This window comes from Balaenoptera musculus, chromosome 18 (genome assembly GCF_009873245.2).
Source record: "Balaenoptera musculus isolate JJ_BM4_2016_0621 chromosome 18, mBalMus1.pri.v3, whole genome shotgun sequence".
Lineage (NCBI taxonomy): Eukaryota > Metazoa > Chordata > Mammalia > Artiodactyla > Balaenopteridae > Balaenoptera > Balaenoptera musculus.
The window spans coordinates 71414120-71429972 of NC_045802.1; the positions used below are offsets into that span (position 1 = coordinate 71414120).

The 15853-nt window shown below is 36.9% G+C and overlaps 1 pseudogene; it reads right to left on the reverse strand.

Moving 5' to 3' along the window:
- Positions 1-5285: 5285 nt before the first annotated feature.
- LOC118884495 lies at positions 5286-5398 on the reverse strand (annotated as a pseudogene).
- Positions 5399-15853: the final 10455 nt, after the last annotated feature.

The window sequence follows — 15853 nt, forward strand, 5'->3', positions numbered from 1 at the left end:
TGTACAGCACAGTGATTCAGTTATACACACACACACACACACACACACACAGTATATGTGTGTGTGTGTGTATTCTTTTTCAGATTCTTTTCCTTATAGGTTATTACAAAATATTGAGTATATTTTCCCGTGCTATACAGTAGGTCCTTGTAAGTTACGTATTTTATATCTAGTAGTGTGTATATGCTAATCCCAGTCTCTTAATTTATCGCCCCCTTTCCCCTTTGGTAACCATAAGTTTGTCTTCTATGTCTGTGAGTCTATTTCTATTTTGTCAATAAGTTCTTTTGTAGCCTTTTTTTAAGATTCCATGTATAAGCGATATCATACGATATTTGTCTTTGTCTGTCTGATTTCACTTAGAATGAGAATGTCTAGGTCCATCCATGTTGCTGCAAATGGCATTATTTCATCCTTTCATTTAATCCAAATCAAACTGGATTTGTCATCCTCCCCACTTTCAAACTCTGCTCTACCTGTGGTTGATAATTGCAATCTTCTTCTTTACAGCAGTCCAAGCAAGAAATGAAGGAATTAGGATGTCTGTCCCTTACTTCTGACATCTGTCGGGTCCTCAGCATCTCTCAGACCTGTCCCCACCTCTCTTCCCTTCTCTCTTTCCCGCTTGGACTTTTGCAGGAGTGATGCTGGCTGGTTCTTGCATGTCTAGTCACTCCCCTCGCATTTCTCTCTCCACTGTCCGCTTCCCTAGTCCCATTTCGTGTTCTACCTGCACAAGCACCAGCTGTAACTTAACCAAACTACTTACCTCTCAATGACTAGTTTAGACTCTCGTCTTCCTGACAGGCACGTAGTGCCTGAAATACTCTTTATTTCTAATTAATTAATCAATCCATCCATCAGTTAATTAACTCATCCACCAATTAAATTTGTGTTATTTTACATTTTCATTCCTTTTTTTGCCACACCACGTGGCTTGTGGGGTCTTCATTCCCCAACCAGGGATCGAGCCTTGGCAATGAAAGCGCAGAGTCTTAACCACTGGACCGCTGGAGAATTCCCTTCATTCCTTTATTTTTCAGCGCCCAGGCACTGTTCTAAGGCACTAATGAGTGGGATCCATGGAAACCTTCACTTTTCCTTTAAGATTGAAGTCAGAATAGGATTCTCCGTGATGCCTCCCCGCTTCATCTGACTTGGGCTGAGTTGGGTGTTCCTGGTCTGTGCCCTCACATCACTGCTACAAATTGTCATCACACTCTGTGCAGTTCGTTACTGGTGATTTGCTTATATTATTGGAGAAACCTGGGACTTGAGATTCCAGTGTCTGTCCCAGCCGGACACAAGGCTATGGCTCAATATTAAACTCTGAATTTGTGAGGACAGGAATGAATGAAGAGGTGTTTGGACAATCTTTTTGCCCCCTTTTTTAGTGGCTCAAAAACTACAATGTTTTTAACGACCCATTTATATAGGTTTCCAGATAGCCAGGTATAAAAGCACTGCTCTTTGACCAAGGGATCAGGAGGGCAGATTAGACGCTCTGTTAAAAGTTCCTCTCAATTCCCTTCTGGTTATTACCACGGACATGGAGGGTGACCCAAGGTGATGAGGCTGGCGAAAGATCTAATGTAATCTTAGGTTGCATTAGTAGAAGAATGGTATCCTTTTCACAGAAGATAATAAGCTCCCTGCACTCAGCACAACTAAACCCACACCAGGAAAACTGTGATTAATTCTAGGTGCCTTACTGAAGCAGGAGAGCATCTCTCTAACATCTCTGCCAGAGGTCAGTGGGTAATGAACCCGATCTTACATAAGCAATGGTCGAGGGTGCCGTGGATGTTCAGTGGGAAAAAGGGGACATCAGCACAGAAACAGGCCTTACTGCATTTGAGGTCTGTTATGTAGAGGAGGAATTAACACTTATTCCCCTGGGCTTTCAGACCTAGGTTTTGGGAGCAGAAGTTACCCACAGAGTAGATTTCAGCTAATTAAAAGAAAGAATGTTTTAACAATTGGAGCGAGCTCCCTTCTGTAGTGCTAAGTTTCTCAGTGCTAGAGATATGCAAGAAGAATGACTACTATATGGCAGGTAGCTGATCTTTTCAACAGCTTTCAGATCTAAGATTCTACTCTTCCAAGATGGTGACCTTATTTTCCTCATCTCTAAAGAGGATTCAAGAAGATATGGAATTTAAGTACATTAGAGCAATTTAGGTACCAAGGAAAAAGAAATTCCTGAAAGACAACGATATTTCACGAGTAGGACCATCAGAAGTTTTAGGAAATCTCAATTGCAGATCAACTTGAAAAATAGTTTGCATAGTAATTTATGAAAATGATTTAGCTACTTGTGTTCAAAATCAAAAGGAAGTAAATAGACAGGTTCTTATTACCTCCGACTCATGGTTTAATTTGACCTTTAGAATGTCTTTCCCCACAGCAAAGCATTTCTGAGCATGGGCATATTTTAAATAAGAAAAACTATAACAACAATAAACAAAAATCAGAAAGGGCAGTAGTGAGATTAGTGGTTTATCCATTCATCAAGGGTATTGCTAATTAAATAAGTTGAGAAACTTGACTAACGTCTCACAGAATCCAAAACTACTGCTTTGTGTTTGAAAAATTATTCTTGTTCTGAAAAATCCAGGCAGTTTTTCATTTTTTATCTCCAAGCATTTAAGATTTTTAAATGTCTGGAAGTTTTTTCTTTTAACTAATTTTTATCCCATATTTATGCAGAGAGTTTTATTTTAACAAATCAACAAATTTATATTTTATTTTGGTCTTGCGGTATGAAGTTTTAACTGCTATTATTTTTATAGTTTATCTATACTGTCTTTGCTTACTGCAGGCACGTAAATTCCATTATCATTAATAAGGACTATATAATGAAAGCATATACTCATTAGTGTCTAATGTACTTCTCAAGGTTATTCTAAGGTGCAGGAGTTTAATGAGTACCTAATGAGAATTCTAGTATCACTGATTAAGAATATCTATCATATTTCTGATATGGATCTCACAATCTAACACTGGAAAGCTAGTAAAAAAATTAAGTCCCAAATAGCTTCTTTTATTAATAACATATGTGAAAGGCACTTTGTGTTGACAAAGTTATAACTTTAATTTAGTCCATTAATACTTGATATCTGCTAATCTCATAAGTAATTCATCACAGTTTAAATTTTCATGCAGTTTATGACACCTTTTTTGATAAATATCATACAACACTGGAAAAAGCTAGGGTCATATTTTAAAATGGAACTTTCACATCTTAAAGAACTGCCCACTTAAAATTGAGTTGAATTTTTTATTATTGCTTTGAATAATAATCTAAAATGGAGGAATCAATAATCTGTGAATATGGTGTGAGTGAGGTTAATCTAGATAGTTCAGACCAACCTTATCATCTCTCTATTAACATAGGTTCTTAAGGAAGAGAAAAACATTTCTAATTGTGGAAGATGTTCTGAAAATCCCAATGATTGGTTTGATTTGAACCTTTTAGTCTACAGTTGACCCTTGAACAAAGCGGGGGATTCAACTCTGTGAGCAGTTGAAAATCTGAGTATAACTTAGAGTTAGTCCATTGTATAGGTGACCCCTGCATATCCATGGTACCACATGCACGGATTCAACCAACCATGGATTGTGTAGTGCTGCAGTATTTACTATTGAAAAAAAATCCACGTGTCAGTGGACCTATGCAATCCAAACCCATGTTGTTCTAGGGTCAACTGTATTTTATTTGCTAGGTTTAAAAAAGTCAGTTTAAAAAATATAAGGAGGAATTATTTAAACAGGCTTCTCAGCAACTTTATACATTTTCAGTTAAACAAAGTTTTTGACATTTCCATTGGTTTTGTACTACAAGCAATGCTTCCCATGGTAACTGCTTTTTTTTTTTTTTAAAGCACTAACTGAAAAGTTTCTTTCCCATGGCTTTGATAGGTTAATGAGAGTCCGCCTACATTTATGAAAGGGTGGTTGTAATGATCACATGAGGTAATATATATCAATGTGCTTTATCGCCATAAAAGGCTTAATAGTTTGTAACTTGTTTTTGTTGGATATCAGTGAGAATGGTCTGTAAAGTCAATAGCTTCTGAATGGGAATTTAGTAGGTGTAATAGACGTGTGACATGATCAGCATCCAAGAAACGGGGTTCCAATGCTTGCTCTGTCTCTGTCTCCCTCTGTCCCTGCTTCTCTCCTTAACTCCCTCCCTCCCTTCCTCTCTCTGTCTCTCTCTCTCTCTCTCACACACACACACACTTCAACTGATAGCATTTTATGCATACTTCCTGTAAGTAGACCTAAATCCCACATAGATTGAATTCCTTGGTTAGAAAAATATATATACTGTCACTCAGATTGACCCCTGGTAGATTTCTTAACCCATGAAGATAAAGAGAAGCACGTGGGACCATATGACATGTGCCCTAGGAGGTGGAATCTGGAAAATCAAAGTAAAATGAGTGAAGATCATGGTAAGAACTGATTAGCTCTGTCATATCCTTTCTAGAGCCAAAAAAGAAGAACAAATCGAGGAGGGGGGAAGTTTTTTGGTACAGCATTCAAAGTAGGAAAAGGGAAACCCAGAGTAACTGATGGGACATCTGAATATGAAACAAATTATTAATAGATCTTGTACAGGTGTCAGAATTTTATTTCTGAATACTTCTTGAGTATCATACAAATGAGTGAGCATTAGAATGAATCATGGAATCCCATTGATAATCACCCAATTTCTCTTTGGCAAGTATATTTTAGTATTTATTTATTTATTTATTTTTGGTCACGCTGTGAGGTTTGCAGGATCTTAGTTCTCCGACCAGGGATTGAACCTGCACCCTCGGCAGTGAAAGCTCGGAGTCCTAATCACTGGACTGCCAGGGAATTCCCTGGCAAATATATTTTACCTCCTTTACAAAAATGAGAGACTTTTGGTACACCCATTATGGTGGTATAAAGCCTTAGGTTACTTTGATCTTATTTTTCCTTCTCTTGTCCATCTGGAAGAGGATATACTAAGTAGCAAGTAGTTTAAAGAAAAGAGAGGAAGGGAAACAAGATGCCTAAGTGAACCATACACTAAATCATTACTGCCTATAATAAATTTGATATGAATTTCAAAACATGGAGGATTCAGTACATCTCTCAGGATGGTATGTACCTAAAAGATTTCTATCAAGATCACTTATTTAAAAACATTTAATAATTTTGGGGGGTTATAATTTACTTATCAAAAGCACACAAAGTATAAACGTATGGCTCAATAAATGTCCACAAAGCTTACCCATCACCTAAATAAGGAAATAGAGACCCTGATGAGACTACATACAGGTGGTGATGCCTTAAGTAAAGTCACAGGACCTCCTTCTCCACGACAAGTGAAATATCAATCTTCTCTCCATTCAAATAACACTGTGATTCCTTTTAAGATCAAAGAATAATCAGATTTATTGAAGAAACTGATCCAGATAAGTCCATAGCTGAAGAAATGCAAGAGTTAACTGTGAAGCTCTCCCAGTCGGTGACTTTTATAGCTGATAATATTTTTTGTTCATCTGCTTGCTCTTTATCTTTAATAGTTCTGAGCGTTTGGCATTTTGCCCTCAAAATGTTATGGAAATCATATCCAGATTTTTTGAAAGCAAATCTGTTAGGATCAGCATTTTTCTGAGAAAGTTTCGAAGAAATGACTCAGTCACAATTTAAAAAGTTAATGTGTTTGCTGGCGGGTGAGGACTTTAAAAACATTAATTTGTACACCAGGTGCAGTGGGATCTCTTCTGTGAAGTAAGAGGCATGGGTCAAAATCTCAACCTCTGTGACTTGGGGGATATTCCCACGTGAACAAAACTGTACTGTCCAAGCTGTTAAGAGAATCGTAAAGTGAAAGGGGTAAGATGAAGAACTCAGCTTTTTCAGGAATTTTGGTTTCCTGTTAAACTCAGTGAAATGAGAAAATCATGACATTCATGGTGGATGAGTGGCACAGAGAGGGCTAAAGAAAATCATTAATTATAGCCTTTTCTTAATTCTTTGCAGTTATATGCCCCTATTCTACAGCAATGCCTTTGTAAGATCCTGTTTACTTTAATGCAGGAAAATATTTTATTTCATAAACCACTGCCAAAATTACACATTTTCTATTTAACGACACAACAATCAAAAGTGAACAACATAAGAATATATTTATATATATACACTTAAAACTAAAACAACATCGTAAATTAACTATACTTCAATTAAAAATATAAAGTGAAAAATATGATCAACTGACTTTTTGCATTTAACTTCTTTTCTTCTCTTGCTTATTGATGAAAAAAAAAACCCCAATCATTGAACTGGGTAATCCTTAAGGAAATCTGTCAATGCCCAACATTATCTAATGTACCTTGTTCATGTATTTAGATAACTTCTAAAACGTTTTGCAGCTGCATAAACACATACAATGTAATAAAACAAAACATAAATAGAAACGTACTAAGAGTAGAACAGAAGTAGACAAATAAAGGTGGTCCACAGAAATGCATGCAGTGGAGTTTGTTTAATAAACTAATAAGGTTGGGCTAAATGTTCTGAGTTTCCTTTAAAAAAATTAAACAAGAAAATCCTCTTAGTTACTTTTGTCTTATATTTTCTTTTAACAGTTTTATAGCTTTAGGTATTATATTTAACTATTAGATCCATTCTGAGTTAATGTTTGTATGTGGTGTTAGATAAGGGTCCAGCTTCATTCTTTTGCATGTTGATATCCAATTTTCCCAACACCGTTTATTGAAAATACTGTCCTTTCCCCATTGAAAGATCTTGACACCCTTGTCAAAAATCATTTGACCAGATATGTGAGGGTTTATTCCTGGGCTCTCTATTCTATTCCACTTTTTTATACGTCTGTCTTTATGCCAGTAATGCACTGCTTTGATGACTGTAGCTTTATAGTAACTTTTGAAATCAAGAAGTATGAGCCCTCCAGCTTTGTTCTTCTTCTTCAAGATTGTTTTGGCTATTCATGGTCCCTTGAGATTCCATATGAATTTTAAGATAGGTGTGTCTATTTCTGCAAAAAAAAGTCACTGAAATTTTGATAGGGATTATATTGAATCTGTAGATTGCTTAGTGTAGTATTGACATCTTAATATTGAATCTTCCAATCCATGAACGTGGGATGTGCTTCTATTTATTTATGTCTTCATTGATTTTTTAAAGCACTGTTTTGTAGTTTTCATTACACAAGTCTTTCACTTCCTTGGTTAAGTTCACTCCTAAGTATTTTATTATTTTTGATGCTCTAGTAAACTGAATTTTTTTTATGATTTCCTTTTCATATTTTTCATTGTTAGTGTTCAGACATGCAAGTGATTTTTGCATGTTAACTTTGCATGCTGCTACTTTGCTGAACTAGTTCTAACAGGTTTTTTTGGTGGAATCTTTAGGGTTTTTCCCATATAAAATCACATCATCTGCATATGGAGATAATTTTATTTTTTCCTTTCCAATTTGGATGCCTTTAATTGCTTCCCCCTGGAAGTTTCAAGCCTTCAGAGTTCTAAAATAGTTATAGTAGATAGGTTCTGCTGGTGCAATTGTTGTCTAGGTGGGGGGACAGATTCCAGGTGGTTCCTACTCTGCTATTTTCCAGAATCCTCCTCAATGTACTGCTTTTATAACTTCAATTGTGTAAAAATTGTGATTATCCTTATAGGTTGACTTATTCAGGCTCTTGTGAATATTTTTGGAAGATGTAGTTGCTTTAGTATCAGCAGCTGTGTCAGCTGTGGACTTTTTTCCAACAATATATCTGAAATCAAAAATCTAATCAACTTATTGTTGGAAGGCATAGCTGCTGTATTCCAGACATTTCTTATCTGGAAATGCCTAGGTGGGCAAGGGATTGCATAGATGTTACAGTTTTAGTCTTTAATCTTATAAAGGTTAAAACTCTGGTTAAATAAGTCCTAAGTATCGAGAAATGTAACAATAAAATATTAAAAATAATACTTAAATACAAAGACTAGAAGAACTATCAAAGAGCAGTATAAAATAAATTGACAAATGACCAATACAGGCCATAACTGCTAGAAGATTTCAAAGAAGGGAGACATCATTTTTATGTAGCTGATTGAGAAAGGCTTTATGAAGGTTGCAGAATTTTTAAACTCCCATTCCCAAATGACTGCTCAGATTTTTTTTTTTTTCATTTGTATAAATTCAACAGAAAAATCCATGAGGAATCCCAGACCTCACAAAATGATATTCAGGATACTGGGCTATGCACTCCAATGACCTTTTAGGAGATTTCTAATAAATGAAACTAGGATGCATTGATTTTGTGTGTGTGTGTGTGTGTGTGTGCCTTGGAATTTGCAAATAACTGTTTTGAGGTTATAGACACAGCAGAGAAAACCATAATATTTAGCAGTCGCAGACATGAACAACTCCAAAACTTACCCCTTGGGAAGTAGTGAAATGGAATTTTCCTCAATGAATAGCTGAGAAAATTGAAGAGTAGAAAGAGAAAACAATTTTCCATATATGCTTATGAAGACTCAAGAAATCAGTTTGAAATTTAGTTCTTGATTTAGTCTCTTGAACTTGAAATGGGCTGGGCCATTCAGTAGGCATGTTGTCCTTATAAAACCCATTTCAGTCATTGCCTAGTTGCCTTGCAGTATGATGTATTTCATTTTTTTGTTATAATGAGAGTAGCACATTTTGGTCCTCTTTGATTAATAAAGTGAGCAGCTATTTCATAGGTTAATTCCCATGCTGTTAACATCTCATAAATTAATGTATATTTAGGGTGAGATCACCTTGCTTGATTAGTTCTCACCTTTTTTTCCAAACCACGCTTGAATGCCTTTATCAGACAGGTGTATGAAAATTCACCTTCTTACATTCTTAAAGTTTCTGCTACTATAAGCTGGTAGCCGACCGAGGCCACAATGGATTTTAAAAAATTTAATCAGATGTTTAAATAGTTTTTGAGAAGTTTTCCTTTCACGTGGAGCCATATGTGACTCGTTTGACTATACATTCTCATTTTTTGAGAGATTTCCAGAATAAAGTGAAGAAAGTTAGAAAGCCAGTGAACTGGCCATATGAATTCAGTGGGCTCCAAGATGTTCTGGTGGGGGAAAAATGGCCAGGAATGGATGATTCATTTTGAATAAAAGTCTGAGCACAAGCATTGGTCTTTCTTTTAATGTTCTCAGAAGTACCAGAAAGATCTAAAAATAGAGAGCAAACAGACATAAGCATGAATCTCAAATTTCCTTTCCTTCAAGTTAGATAAATCTGTACAAAGGTATCCCATGTCATGACACTTTCAGGTAAGACTCCAGCCCATGTTTGATTGAGGCCCAGCACAGTTGGCTCTTGCTGCCCTTACCCCATGTACTTGTCTCTTTCTAACCTCATTTCCCACCTCTGCCCTTTGCACTTCACTCCTGCCACACCACCCTCCTGCTATTCCTCAAATTTGCTAACATCACTGTCACCTCAGGGCCTTTGCATGTGCTTTCCTCTTTTCTTGGCGAGGTCTTCCCTTTGACATCTTTAGTTCTCTACTCAAATATCAAAGTCACAAAGAGGTATTTCCTGACCATTCCATATAAAGAGCAACCAATCCCCATTTGCAGCAGTGCCTCTGCCCCTGGCACTCACAGCATAACCTGACAAATTCAGTATTTATTGATTTACTCTCTGTCTTCTCCCACTAGAATGTCAGCTTCGGGAGAGAATAGCCTTTGTATCCTGTATTTGCTGCTATATCTCCAATGCTAAGAACAGTTACCAGATACATAGTAAGTGTGCAATAATATTCGTTGCGAATACATGATTGTACATATCCATACTTTCTGTATTATATTAACATTACTGCCAGCATCACACAATTTTACAAGCGATTTGAAGTAGACTTGGGCATTCATGAAGGTACCGTTCATCATTTCTCCTCTTTCTGTTTCACTTCTCAGAGTCACTTAGCTGGTGTGTTACTCCATCTCTGTAACACAGGAGGGCTTTAGGGAGAGCCTGATATTTTAGGATCCATGAGGCTCTCCAGATGAATGCCTTTGTCATGAACATCAAGGATCTACGCTGTAGTGACGTGTTCAACCATTACTATTCTTGTTATTTTAATTCATAATTGAATTGTAAGTTCTGTGAGGGCAGGGACCATGGTATATACACTTTGTGTGTGTGTGTTCTTCTACAGTGTCTTTAGCAGAGGTTGGGCCCATAATAGAAGTATTAGAGTAACTGAATTATTTTAGAAAAACAGCATGTTTTTAATTTGGCAAAGTAAGTAAATATTTGGAGAGCTGTGAATGCCTGCAGTTTCTGAAAACTTTGACTTGAATTTTTCAAAGTCACATTTTAACACAGTATTTCACACAGAATAATGCAGAGGAAAACACCCGACTAATACACGGCTTTGTGATAAAATTAGAGTTGAAATTCTGTTAACATATTCTTGTTTATTCTGCTGACCTTTTTGTGACAATGCAATAACAGGAAAATGGGAGATTATCTCAATTTAAATTGCTCTGGCTTCCTAATATTCACTTCGACAAACCAAAATCATGCATTTATTTCATGTTTAAATGTGGAAATTACGGTAACCATGTCATACTTCAGTGAACTCATAGTCAAAGACATTTTTAGTTTCTTCCTGATTTAATAAAAAAAGTCATTTTCATAGAATAGGTTTTGGATTTACTAAGTTGCACATTTCACTGTTGATGCTATCTTCTTTTTAAATGGAAACGTATACTTTAACCGAAATTAATGACTTTACCAGATAGGAGTACCTTACATTTTTAGACCTTTTCTTCTACATCTTTGTATGTGCAGCTCAAATTGTGTTAAAAACTGTTCACTCAATTGTTAAGCATTTCTATACATCTGTGGAAAGTGGCATCTTGTTATTCACATTTTCTAAAGAGGGAATGAAGATGTAATTGGGGATATATGTATATGTATAGCTGATTCACTTTGTTATAAAGCAGAAACTAACACACCATTGTAAAGCAATTGTACTCCAATAAAGATGTTAAAAAAAATAAATAAAGATGAAAATCAATATTAAAAAAAAAAAAGATGCAGTTGGGTCATGTAGGTGCCCAAGACCCAAGATACGCTGATCAGGTAATCTTGGGGGTGCTGGGTTTTGAGGTGCACCTGAAAAGCTTAGCTACTCCAAAGGAGCCCTGTAACTCCTCCGGCAGATCTTACCTTTGCATTGAAGGAGGGAATTCTCACCATTCCCCTCCTTAATTTGAAAACATTTCTAGAGAGGGTAGCCAATTAAGCCATAACAAGTTATAGGGAATTGTTTGAAACAAGTTGAGAGTCTGAGAACATTAAAAAGCCAAGAGGTGAAATGCAGCATTATACTAGATCAAGGTCCCTTCCTAGGGGCTTGTTCTGAGTGTCCTTGACAAATTGTATGGTTTGTATTTTCCAGTAATATGTTCAATTTACCCACACCAGAAAGACTGGTATAGTTCATTGTTCCTTTAACATCTAATTGTAGGAAAATGAAAGGGTTCTGTGGTCAAATGAATCTGAAAATGATGGAGTAAATAAAACTAAATAGGTTTGTTTCCTATAGGTCTTTGGAAAATTGTGAGATTACCAAAAAGGCATGACATTGGGGAAAACCAAATTGTATTTACTACAAGTTTAGCTGTCAGAAATTGGCTAAGTTAAAGTGATACCTATGCCTAGATTATTCTCATGTGTAAGAGTCTATCCCATGCAATTACTCTTGCAATGAAATAACTTGATATAAAGGACCAAGTATAGGACCATCCATAAAGGACTGGAACGTGGTGGGTGCTTCTGGAATTTTGGTTTTCTCCCTCCTTTACTTTTTCTCCTTTTGCTTTTTGGAAAATCAAGAACTTCAGACCAGTACTAAAGAGAAATTAGTATTTTGTAATTTTGACTTTTTACCCATTGGCCTGCAGACCTAAGGTGTTTTGATATGAACTTATTTGTGTGAAAATTAATATTTAAATAATATAGTAATAGTTCTATATAAAAGTATATGGTAGATTTGAAGTGTTTTTAGGTGGTTTTTAGACCAACTATTGTTGGTCTTTTGTTAATTACTTGGATCATATGCAAATTTGAAATAGAATATTAAACACATGATATTCAAATTTATTGAATGTATATTATAGGGTAGATATAATTTTCCTGTTTAAAATCAGACTTTTTTTAGATTGCACAAGCATTAAATTTTTCATAGGTTTTGTCTGGTCAGCTGAAATGAAAACTGGATTCCCAAGGCATACTTATATGCATTTCTTAGAACTCATTTTTAAAAAAAAATTGAGATCAATGATTATAAGAAGTGACATTCATGCACATTTGATGAAAACTAAGGAATTCTCCAAAGTAAGTAACAATTTTACAGTTATTGAAAAGATTATATGACAAAAATAAAAATTATATATATAAACATTTCTGAAGCAGCCATTTTTATTTTAGTGTAATTTTTTAGGGTATCTCTGGGACAATATGGCATTTTCTGGTGGTTTGATCCAAATGAACATCCAGGTAAATAAATTTGGAAAAATGATGAATTAGGTGCCACTCTCCTTCATTTTTAATTCACTTATTGAAATGTCATTTCCAACTTTATTTTAAAATTGTTTCAGTCATTGTAATGGAACAAAAAGCCCTTTACACGCTCTTAAGGACAGCATTGCAAGAAGATTGGCACAGATTCCGAATAACTAGACGTGTATGCTCCTTTGATAAAGAGAGCAGTTTTCAGAAACAGTTCTCAGTTCATTGTGCAAAATTGTTGACATTTTGCCGTTGTAATCCTTTCAGTGTTGTAGCCCTTTGAATTTTGTGTAAAGGCTTTGCTTCACATCAAAGTAGATGAGAATACTGGGAGCAACCAAAAATAAAATCTCTGAAGGCACTCCTGGTATTGTAAGGATTTATGATGGTATCACAACATCTATGGATCAGTGAACATGAATTTGTTAAAAATAAAAAGAATAAAAAAGCATAGTTACTCAGAGAGTTCCAGAGAGACTGCTTAAAGCGTGATAAAACAAAATCCACCAGTGGGACACACTAGACTTGGACTACATACTACAATGTGTGGGATTTATTAAATTTGCTGTTGGGTTTGGCTCTTTAAGGGCATGTCAGCATGAGGCAGATGAAGCCCAGGCCCTAAGGATTCTGATGTCATCAGTTGTCCTGCACATAATTGTTAGCGTTTAAGCCTGCAGGGTCTCAGAGAGCTATGAGGAAGGTCCAAAAGTACCATACTTAAATCAAGAATCTAGGAAGAAGCTTTTCATATGATACTCATAGGATCACGATGCTGCAATTTCTAGTTCTCTATCTAGATGAATCAATCGATTCAGGTGAATTCTACCTTTTCAGAAACTTCCCCCTTTCAGCCTTCTTCTTGGAAGAAACTGCTCCTCCAACCATGCAAATAGCTTTATTTTGAGAACCTATAAACCAGCAACCTAAGGATCCCAACCTTGCCCTCGATTGACAGAGGGATTGCGAACCTTCCATCTGGCGGCTGGGCAGCCACTGAGGTGTTTTCCTTTCTTTCTTTTTATCTTCCAATATTTCCTGTCATTCTTTTTTATTTTCACCTATTTTTAAAATTGAAGTATAGTTAATTTACAATGTTGTGTTAGTTTCAGGGGTACAGCAAAGTGCTTCAGTTATATACACATACACACATATATTCATTTTCAGATTCTTTTCCTTTATAGGTTCTTAAAAGATATTGAATATAGTTCCCTGTGCTATACAGTAGGTCCTTGTTGGTTATCTGTTTTATATATAGTAGTGTGTATGTGTTCATCCCAAACTCCTAGTTTATCACCCACCCCTTCCCTTTGGCAACCATAAGTGTACTTTCTATGTCTGTGAATCTATTTCTGTTTTGTATATAAGTTCACTTGTATCATATTTTTAGATTCCACATATAAGTGATATCATATGATACTTGTCTTTCTCTGTCTGGCTTACTTCGCTTGGTATGATAATCTCTAGGTCCATCCCTGTCACTGTAAATGACATTATTTCATTATTATTTTTATGGCTGATTCCATTGTATATATGTACCACATCTTTATCCATTCCTCTGTGGATGGACATTTAGGATGCTCCCATGTCTTGGCTGTTGTAAATAGAGCTGCAGTGAACATTGAGGTGCATGTATTATAGTTTTCTCCAGATATATGCCCAGGAGTGGGATTGCTAGATCATATGGTAACTATATTTTTGGGATTTTTAGAAACCTCCATACTGTTCTCCATAGTGGCTGCACCAATTTACATTCCCACCAACAGTGCAAGAGGGTTCCCTTTTCTCCACACCCTCTCCAGCATTTACTGTTTGTAGACTTTTTAATGATGGCCTTTCTGACTGGTGTGAGGTGATACCTCACTGAAGTGTTTTTAATTCAACTAGCCTCTGTCTTCTGCATGGCAGCCTGTCTTACGTGACTCACACAGGGGTTCAGACCAATCCCCTCACTCTACACTGTTTGCATATCTTACTTCATAAAATCTCAAACGCCCAGTGCAACCCTGTCCAACTTATAAGTATGGCGTAGAGGACATCGTATGACTTCTTATGCACCCTGTTCCCAGGCCTCTGTCTTCTTTTCCTCCCAGAGCATACCTGCCCGTACTAACGTTCACACGCCGTGCTAACGATTCGGCTGGCTGTTTCTCCAGCATCCTCCGATACTTAATATGAATGCTTCTGCCACAAGCTGAGTCCTTTTCATTCTTCAGCAGCGTTTTTCTTTCTTGGTCTACACCATGGGTTCTCCGTCTCAGCCTTAGGGACATTTGGGGCTGAATGGATCTGCTGCGGAGGCCTGTCTCATGCATTGTCGGATGCCTAGTCACTCAATGTCTTTGTCGCCCTCCCCCGGTGTGACAAAAGTGTCTCCACACATTGCCAGCTGTCGCCTCAGGACCAGAGCACCGCTGCTGGGAACCACCCGTCTACACGCATCCTCCAGAACTCCGCAGACATCTCGGTGTACGGCTTTGCCGAGCTGTTCCTTTGATCAGCGTCCGTATCCCTCCTACTGGTCGTGCCAGCTCCCTGGGAGCTATTTTCCTCCCCTGAGTCAGGAAAACGTTCAAGGCACCAGCTGTGAGGTCATCTTTTGCCCCTAGTAACTGCAGAATCTGGGGGAAGTTTTCCCGGGGGCTCACTGGCTTTCACTTGCAGCAGCCTCGAGCCTCGTAGGTGGTGGTGTCTTGAGCAATTGTCAGACTTCATGTCCTTACATGTATGGGTTTCTCTGAGCTCACGGGGTGATTAAATCTAACTTGGACGGAACATGAGAGGAAAAAAGACTAAAGAGAATCTTGATTCAATTTAATTTCTTGTGTAAGAAATGATTTTTATACATCTATTCATGTTATATCTTCTTAAGCCTGCTGTTCTTCTGCATGTGTAACTTTGATTCCGACTGAAATTTAATAGGAACAAGAGGATGAGGGTCAGAATCTGTGAAGTATTTTCTTCCTCTCCTTGCGTTTCATTCATTACACACCCGGGGTGCCTTTTCACTCTATACCTTCTGCGTTCGTGGGCTTTTTTTCTTCTTGCCCTTCTAATTATACTCTGAAGTCTTACAGCCCCTTATTTGTCTTGTTTTCCTAGCTTGGTTACAGCCGAGAATCTATTTTCCACCTGAATTTTACTGCGCTTGCTTTTGCCACTTAATAATATTTGTTGGGCACTGATTGTTTTTCAAGATTCCCCCCCCACCCCAGGAGACAGGCTTCCTACCATCTGTTGTGTTTAGATGGCCGTGCCTTTAACTCTTCTGCCATTTCTTTGGTCTCTTTGA